Source organism: Halichoerus grypus, chromosome 6 (assembly GCF_964656455.1).
Source record: "Halichoerus grypus chromosome 6, mHalGry1.hap1.1, whole genome shotgun sequence".
Taxonomy (NCBI): Eukaryota; Metazoa; Chordata; class Mammalia; order Carnivora; family Phocidae; genus Halichoerus; species Halichoerus grypus.
Genome location: NC_135717.1, coordinates 87,945,312 through 87,952,645, shown reverse-complemented (window position 1 = coordinate 87,952,645; position 7,334 = coordinate 87,945,312). Strand labels below are relative to the sequence as shown.

Below are 7,334 nucleotides of genomic sequence, written 5' to 3'. Positions count from 1 at the left end.
AAACATCACATATAACCTAAGGAAAAAGAGGCTTTCCTCTCCCTCCCCCGATACCACATCCACTATTGGCAAAAATGACCAAGAGGGGATCCTGGGAAGCATATGGCCTTCTTTCCTTTATTTGCACTCAATAAAGGATGAAAAAACACTGTCTTAAAAGTTGTTTTGAGTGCTCAGAAATTACACCCTTTCCTCTATAGTCTTTCTGGATTTAATAGTCTCCTTGATGCCATAGGAAAAGTCTTCTGTGCATCTTCCAGAAATACCATCTCTCATGAGAAGACTGCAGAGTTATACTGTGACATTCAGCTCTAGGGCTTCTGTTGGAGGACTTGTTTGATTCCTTCAGGACTGTCTGCAGGGTTCCAGAAGCAGGGCAAAGACTGGAGTGTCATTACGGGGAAGAAAAAAAATGGCATTGTTAGGACCTCACAACCTGCCTCAAAGGCTCTATGGAAGGAGTCACAATGAGGGGATAAGTCTACCCTTGACCACACTTCTACTCTATGCTGACATAGACTTGTCCTCTGGTGGCCAACAGAGGCTGTTCTTGAAGGTGTCAGAGCATAAACTCAAGGAACATGGTTTATATTTTCTTTTAATAGGAACCCTATCTTGTTACAAGTTCTAGAATGAAAGTCCGCACTTTACTCTGTTTGATGATAAACTGAGCCTTCCATCCTGTTGTATCTCATTCGAATACCTCCGGCTCTGTACTCCATCACCAGGACCTACCAGTTCAAGTTGTGCATTTCCACAACCAGAGTCATGAACCTGGAAGGAATCTCCTCAAGCAGGTTCAGCTACAGAATTAAATCAATCCACCAAATGAAACAGGCGGTGGCAGGTTCACACACCTTCGGCAAAAGTCATCCTGAGGGAAACTTACTGGTAATGTGAAATCTTCCTTTCGGGGTTGAGGGGCTGATTTCCAACCTTTCAGGCTACAACACAGTTTTCTCCTTTTCACTTCATCACACTGCCTATAAGACATGCCAGCATTATTGTTTTTAAATAAAATGAATGAAAATAGATCTGATCGGGGAATTTTAGAATTTCTTGAAATCAGAGAGGGCCTCCTGGGGTAACATGAACCAGACTGGACGTCCATGAAGAAGAGGTTCTGGAGTCAGAGGAATCAGATTTATTTGATTTCCAGCTGCAGGGCCTTGGATGAGGCATTCAGCCTCCCTGAGCCTCAGTCTCCTCATCTGTAAAATGGGGATAATGCTACCTAGCTGATTGAGTTGTTAGTAACAATGAATGTGATAAATATAATTGCTTGGCACACAGGCGTATAACCAAATGGTAGATTTAATCTAAAATATGAACATTAGAGGCAAAGGTGACACATCATGCAGGAAAACACTCAGAAATGGAGAAAAGTTTATTGCCGAGACATTTTCTCTAGCTCAGGTCAACAAAGGATTAAATTAACACATGCAAGAGGGTAGAGCTAAGCATAACAGACAGGTGAAAAGAAAGGTGGAGAACAAGTCAACAGAAAGGAACATTCCACAAGAAATTACACCTTTGGAATCCAAAGACAAGGGCTGGGTTTTTGAGCTTTAGTAACTGCTGAGGAGCAGTGAGCTGGAGAGCGCGTGGTGGGGTCCTCTTGGGCAGGAAATCTATGTGGCAGGAACCTGAGCTGTGACAGGAGAAAGGCCATTTCCCTCTTCTCTGGACAGGCCTGTTGGCACCAGGGAAGGAATTGAACCCGAACACCACGTCTCCTGCAGCAGATGTGTGGCTCTGGGCTGGGAGGCATGGGAAAAGCCTATTACAAGGTGGAGAATCTCTTTAATCCTGGTGCCTGAGCAGAATGCAATGATTGAAGTCCTGTGCAGCATTTTGGAGCTAACTGCAACACCAAGATCTCTGGAATCTTCTCCAAATGAATACAACCAACTTACAAGGACAAAATAATACGCCTTTGCCACCACAAATGCCAGACAGAAATCTGTCTGATTCAGAGGCGTGACACACACTAAGTTTGTAGTTAAAGGCCAGAATGAAGTATATACATTTTCTGAAACACATGATTCAACTAAACCAAAGTTATTTACTTGCCTAAACCTTAAACCAATGCTAAGTGGGTTTAAGTACAAAAAATTTAAAGATGGGTATCCTAGTGAGCCAGGACAGAATCAATTTCATAAAACTGAATCAGGTACTCATTGGGATATCAAAATGCGCCTCAAATCAAAACTTAGAAACAGTAGCTTGTAAATTCGAATCTGGTTAGATTAAAACAAAAAGAAATACAGAGCTTACAATTAGCCAATAGTGATGAGGCCAATGATGCTGATCATGAAACTACTATACTTCCTGATGCTTGAATCGCAGAGTAATGACATCTATCTATGTATCCGGGGTACACTGATCCTGGGTTCGCCCTTCAACGATCTCAGTACCTTCCAATTAGATGATTTACCTCTGATTGGTGTGGCCTTTGAGAAATGCATTAGGCTACAGATCAGAGATTAGGTCCACAAAGGAAAACAGAAGATGGCTAATTAACTTTTCCACTTAGTAATTATTAATGGTATTGTTAGCATATTGGCCAAAGATTACAGCAGTGTGTGTGTGTGTGTGTGTGTGTGTGTGTGTGATCAGTATGTAGGCATTGTTGCATATGCACATGTTTTAATAATATAAATAATTAGCAACTTAAATTTACTCATTCTGTTGGAATGTGTTCTTTAGATCTTGAGAACCCCTAGAGGGAAATAAAAATGTGGACTCCCCCCCTGCCTTCCAGAGAGACCAGCACAGAGTGAGTTGTTTGTGTTGTGGAAAAAACATAGGCGGAAGTGGAAATCAAAATCATACCTCCAGAGTGGCACGGAAAATGGAGGCTCAGGACAGTCTTCATACACATGGAAGAAGAAAAAGGTAGGGACACGTGGGAAGGTGGGAGACATGCACCTGGAACTCAATTTGGCAGATCTGCCCGGAGAAGGCAAAGATGCCAACAGAGGGAAAGAAAGGGGTTTTATGTCATGGGGCCAGGAGTCTGAGGATGGCTCCGATTCTCGGAGATGTGACAAACCATGATGACTTGGCCACGAGGCCTCAGTTTCCTGCGGTTTCAGATTTACTCATCTGAGAAACCTGGGACCTCCTCGCCATTGTGGAGGAACAAAGCAGGAGATCCCCGAGAGAATGAGCGGCTGATTCAGAAGCCGGAGCAGGAAAGACCTGGGGAGCTCCTGGCTTCTCCTCCTTCCGCATTCTGGCCTCACTTCTGTTCTCCCAGCAAGACTGCGAGCCAAGCCGGTCCTGCCTGCCCTGCCCCCTGCACTGGGGAAACCTCGAAGGGGCCCAATCAGATTCGCTCAGGTCTAAGCAGCCTGAGTTCCTGCAGGCAAAACACCTTCAGAGGTTTCTCTCCAGCTGCACAGTTTGAGGTGTGGCTTCCATGCGCCATGCAAATTGAAAGGTCAGCCCACGTGGGAATGATTCCTTTGGAGTTAGTCTGGCCCCACGTTGAAGAGTTTAACTTGGATTCCATCTCTCTCATTTCATCTCTCTTCCCCCTGTCCTACTTTCCCCCTGTGGCTGAGAGCAGTTTTTCCATTCCATTTTGCGACATGTGAGGCATCTCGGCCCCCCACCCCCACCCCACTCTTCCACGCATCTGGAAGAGCACTGTGCACATCTGGAGGCCATTCACATCTGGAAGATTTTTTTTTTTTTTTTACATTCTTTTCTTTGAAACTCAATCCATGTAACCTCTTGTTCAAAAGGGCCTCTGAACTACTGGAATCATTTGCAGAGGCTCAGGAAAAAGTCCTTAGTTTTATCCCTACATGGTGGAATTTATGACTCAAACCAAACTCAACATTATGTTGTCGATTGCTTTTCTTTTTTCTATAGGTATTACTTCTCTGAGCTTCACGTTGAAAAGGACTGGAAGCTCTAGCTTAAGTCACATAGAAAAGGAAGGTGGAAAGTGAGATGTTCAGCCATCACCAGCGTCAAGTCCAGTTCCTAGCTCTGTGACTCGGAACAAGATAGTCATTTCCTCATCAATAAAATGGGGGTTTATTGTCTAAAATTAGACCAATGAACGTGCTTTGTTATCCCATAAGACTGTTTGAGGATAAGGTGAGATGACATAGTGAACACACCTGGTCTCACACCCTGGGTAACATAAGGACTGATGGAGAAAAGAGAAGGGCCCTAGGCGACTGCTCTATGATACACCACTGAGAGCAGAAAGGCAGAAGTCTCTGGAACACAAATCCCGCTGTCAGCCACACCTGTCATCCTAACCAAGTTGACCGTAGAGTATTTGATCAGTGGTTCTCAGTGTGCATACAAATTACCTGACCGTTCATTCTGCCAAATGCAAATTCTGGTTCAACAGGTCTGAGGTGGGACGAAGGTTTGCATTTCTAACAATCCCAGATGATGCCTATAACTGTCCCCAGACATGCTGGGTACTAGGAAAGTAGATCCTCAGTCCCAAAATTCAACCTCTGCTAACAAGTGAATCTGCCATTTTTGCAGTGCCCAATCTAAATCTCAAGCCCAGTCAGTGGGAAGAGAGGTGTGGAAAGAAATAAAATTCACATTCCTGAAATGCACAAAGACCTATTCAGCTTAACTTTGACCCTCTCCTGCCGGCAGGCGGGAGCCACGTGGCCTTTGGGCGTGAAGGGAAAACTAACTACTTCACCCCATTCCCTGCCTTCGAGTATTTCCCCTCCTGGGTCAGGTTCACGCCAAGCGGAGAATGCCACAGTTATGGATGGCTGCCTTTGACCTTCAGCGAGTTGCTCAACTCCCAGCCAGGCTGCTACAGGAGGGAGAAAAGACCAACGCTGTGTCTGTCGGTGGGGCACTGGCGACCAGCCTCTCTTGCCCCTGAGCCGGGTTGCCTGGCAACCGGAGGGCAGGGGTCCGGAGGAATGGGAGTCAGTAACCAGGCAGGGAGGAAATAATGGAACAGGAGAGGCAGGGCTGAAGCCGTCTGAGAGCTATGGTCACACAGATACGCAAGCCTCCGGGGGAGGGTCCAGTGGGTGTGAACCTAGAAAGCAGGAGGAGGCCAGAAGTTTACAAACATTAATTTTTTCCATTTTATTATTTTAAAGATACTACTAATAAAAGGAGGAGGGGAGAAAAAAAAAAAAAACCCTACTTCTTAGATGAGTTGGCAAGGTAGGAGGAAAAAACGGAAAAACTGCTTATAAAAACCAAGGGAATCATTAAAGGGTGTGGAGGGGAGTGAAAAGAAGTTGGTAAAAATCCTGCACTGAAAACGAAAACATGTCTTGGAAAGTGGCCACAAAATGGTTTAGAGCAAGGTTTAAAAAGCTAAAACAAGCCGCGGCCCAGGGGGGCTCCTAGTGGCTCCTGAATGAGGAGGGGCGGGGCGACTGGCCGTGGCCCACCCGCCGTCACGCTACTGCTGGGCAGGGGCCACCCGAGCGCACCGCAGAGCCAGGACGGCGGGCGGCAGTGCGGGCAGCAGCCAAAGTGGCAGGAAGATTTTCTCTTCCAGTCTGGAGCTTCAGTTCCCTCACAGGTCGAAAGCCTTCCTTCAGGCCCCCAAGAGTCTCTTAAGATTGTTGTGACAGCCCATCCTCCGGCGCTTCTGCCTCCTAGCGCCCCCACATTTCAGATCCTACCACAAGGATGTCACCATAAGGATGAGCCTTCTAAAACACAGATGGGATCGCGCTGCTCAAAACTTCCCATGGTTCCCCGTTGCCAACAAAGGAAATTCCAAACTTCTTAGCATGGTATTCAATGCTTTCCACAGCCTTGCCCTAGTCTACTTTTCCAGAGCCATCTCCAGCTTCTCCTATCAAGCCCAGCACCCCCTGCAAAGCAGGCCCTCTGAAGCACACCAGTCTTCTGCTGCTCAAGGGTGGAAGGGCTGCTTCCAGAACCCAGGTCCCCCTCTGGCTTGCTTTACTCCCACGTCTTGCAAGAGTACACTCTCCAGTGACTTCCTTAGAGAGATGTATAGCTTTAAGACTTTCCACACCTCATCTGTTTGAAAATGTCTTTTCTTCTGCCTTCAAAATTCACAGTGATTTTTGCTGGATATAGACTTCTAGTTGAAGGTTATTTTCTTCATAATTTGAAGCACTGCTTTATTATCTTCTAACACCTAGTGTTGCTCTTACAAGTCTCCCGTGCCCATTTATTTGTGGGTTGTCGTTCTTTTTTCTTCATTTCGCTCTCTCTAGAAACATTTAAGATCTCTCTTTCATTATTAGTGTTCTGAATTTTAATGTTGCATCATGATGGGTTCTAAGTAAACACTTCTTTCTTAACTTTTGTATCTTTCAACTCTGGGAGATTCTCTTATAATGTTTCTTTAATAATTCCTTCCCACATATTTTTCTTTTTTAGCTCTCCTCTCAGGTATATATTGAGATCCTGGATTATTCTAAATGCTGTTTTTTTGGTGATGGTGGTGATTTTATACTCTTTTTCTTTTCTTTATTCTCTATTTTATCCTCCACCTTTTTAGTTGGCATTTCATAGCGTCTTCTTCTTGTTTAATTGATGTGGTATCTTCATGAATGTCTCTGAGGATACAAATTCGTCTCTTTCAAGCTCCTTATTTACCTTGAATTATCTCTTGTTTTCTTACAGGATCATTTTTCTATTTCACAATGTTTCCTTTTCATGTACCACAATTCCCTCAAATACCTCGTTGACTATTGACCTCCATTTCAGGGTGAGTAGAAATGGACCCAGAAGTGGCATTAGCTCCCGCACTAACAACAGGTTGTTCAGTTTTGTTGGAGAGAAACGATCCTTCCCCCCATGACCTCAGGGTGGAGAAGTCGGGGGTTTCTCTCAGCCCGAATCTCCCTCTTGCCCACCATCAAATCTAGAGATTTTGAGGCCTGAGCCCTTCCAGGAATCTGCAAGAACAATTGTCCTTGACAGCTGCGTGCACTACGTATATTCTCCACTGCATCTTCCTCCATCCACCTCACTTCATCAGCCCCCAGTCCTCCTCCTCCTTCCTACAGTCCACGTATCACACAGTTGCTTATCCTCTGACGACCTCTCCACATTCTCTTCATTGCTGGTAGTTTGTACCAGTTCTTATTCCTTTGCCGTCATGTCATGAGGGCTCAGAAGGTTAAAAATAATAATAAATGTGTGTTTCAAGAAACCAAAAATAAAAATGACAATTCTAAAAGTTTCCAGAGAGAAGGTGTAGGTCTCCTAAAAAGGAATAAGAATCATCAATATCAACAATAGATGCTGGCCAAAAGAATAATTTTTCCAGTGTTGAAAGAACCATCAACCTAGAATTTTAATACCGATTAAACTATTTTTAAAATTTGGGGCAA

The 7,334-nt window shown here is 44.7% G+C and overlaps 1 long non-coding RNA gene across 4 annotated transcripts in view; it reads right to left on the bottom strand.

The window, feature by feature from the left end:
• Nucleotides 1-1,296: 1,296 nt before the first annotated feature.
• LOC118539214 (uncharacterized) overlaps nucleotides 1,297-7,334 on the bottom strand; it is a 55,150-nt gene continuing 49,112 nt past the window's right edge. For all 4 annotated transcript variants that reach the window (XR_013449087.1, XR_013449086.1, XR_013449088.1 and 1 more), the window contains one exon: nucleotides 1,297-7,206. This is a non-coding gene — a long non-coding RNA (uncharacterized LOC118539214). The remainder of the gene's footprint in view (nucleotides 7,207-7,334) is intronic.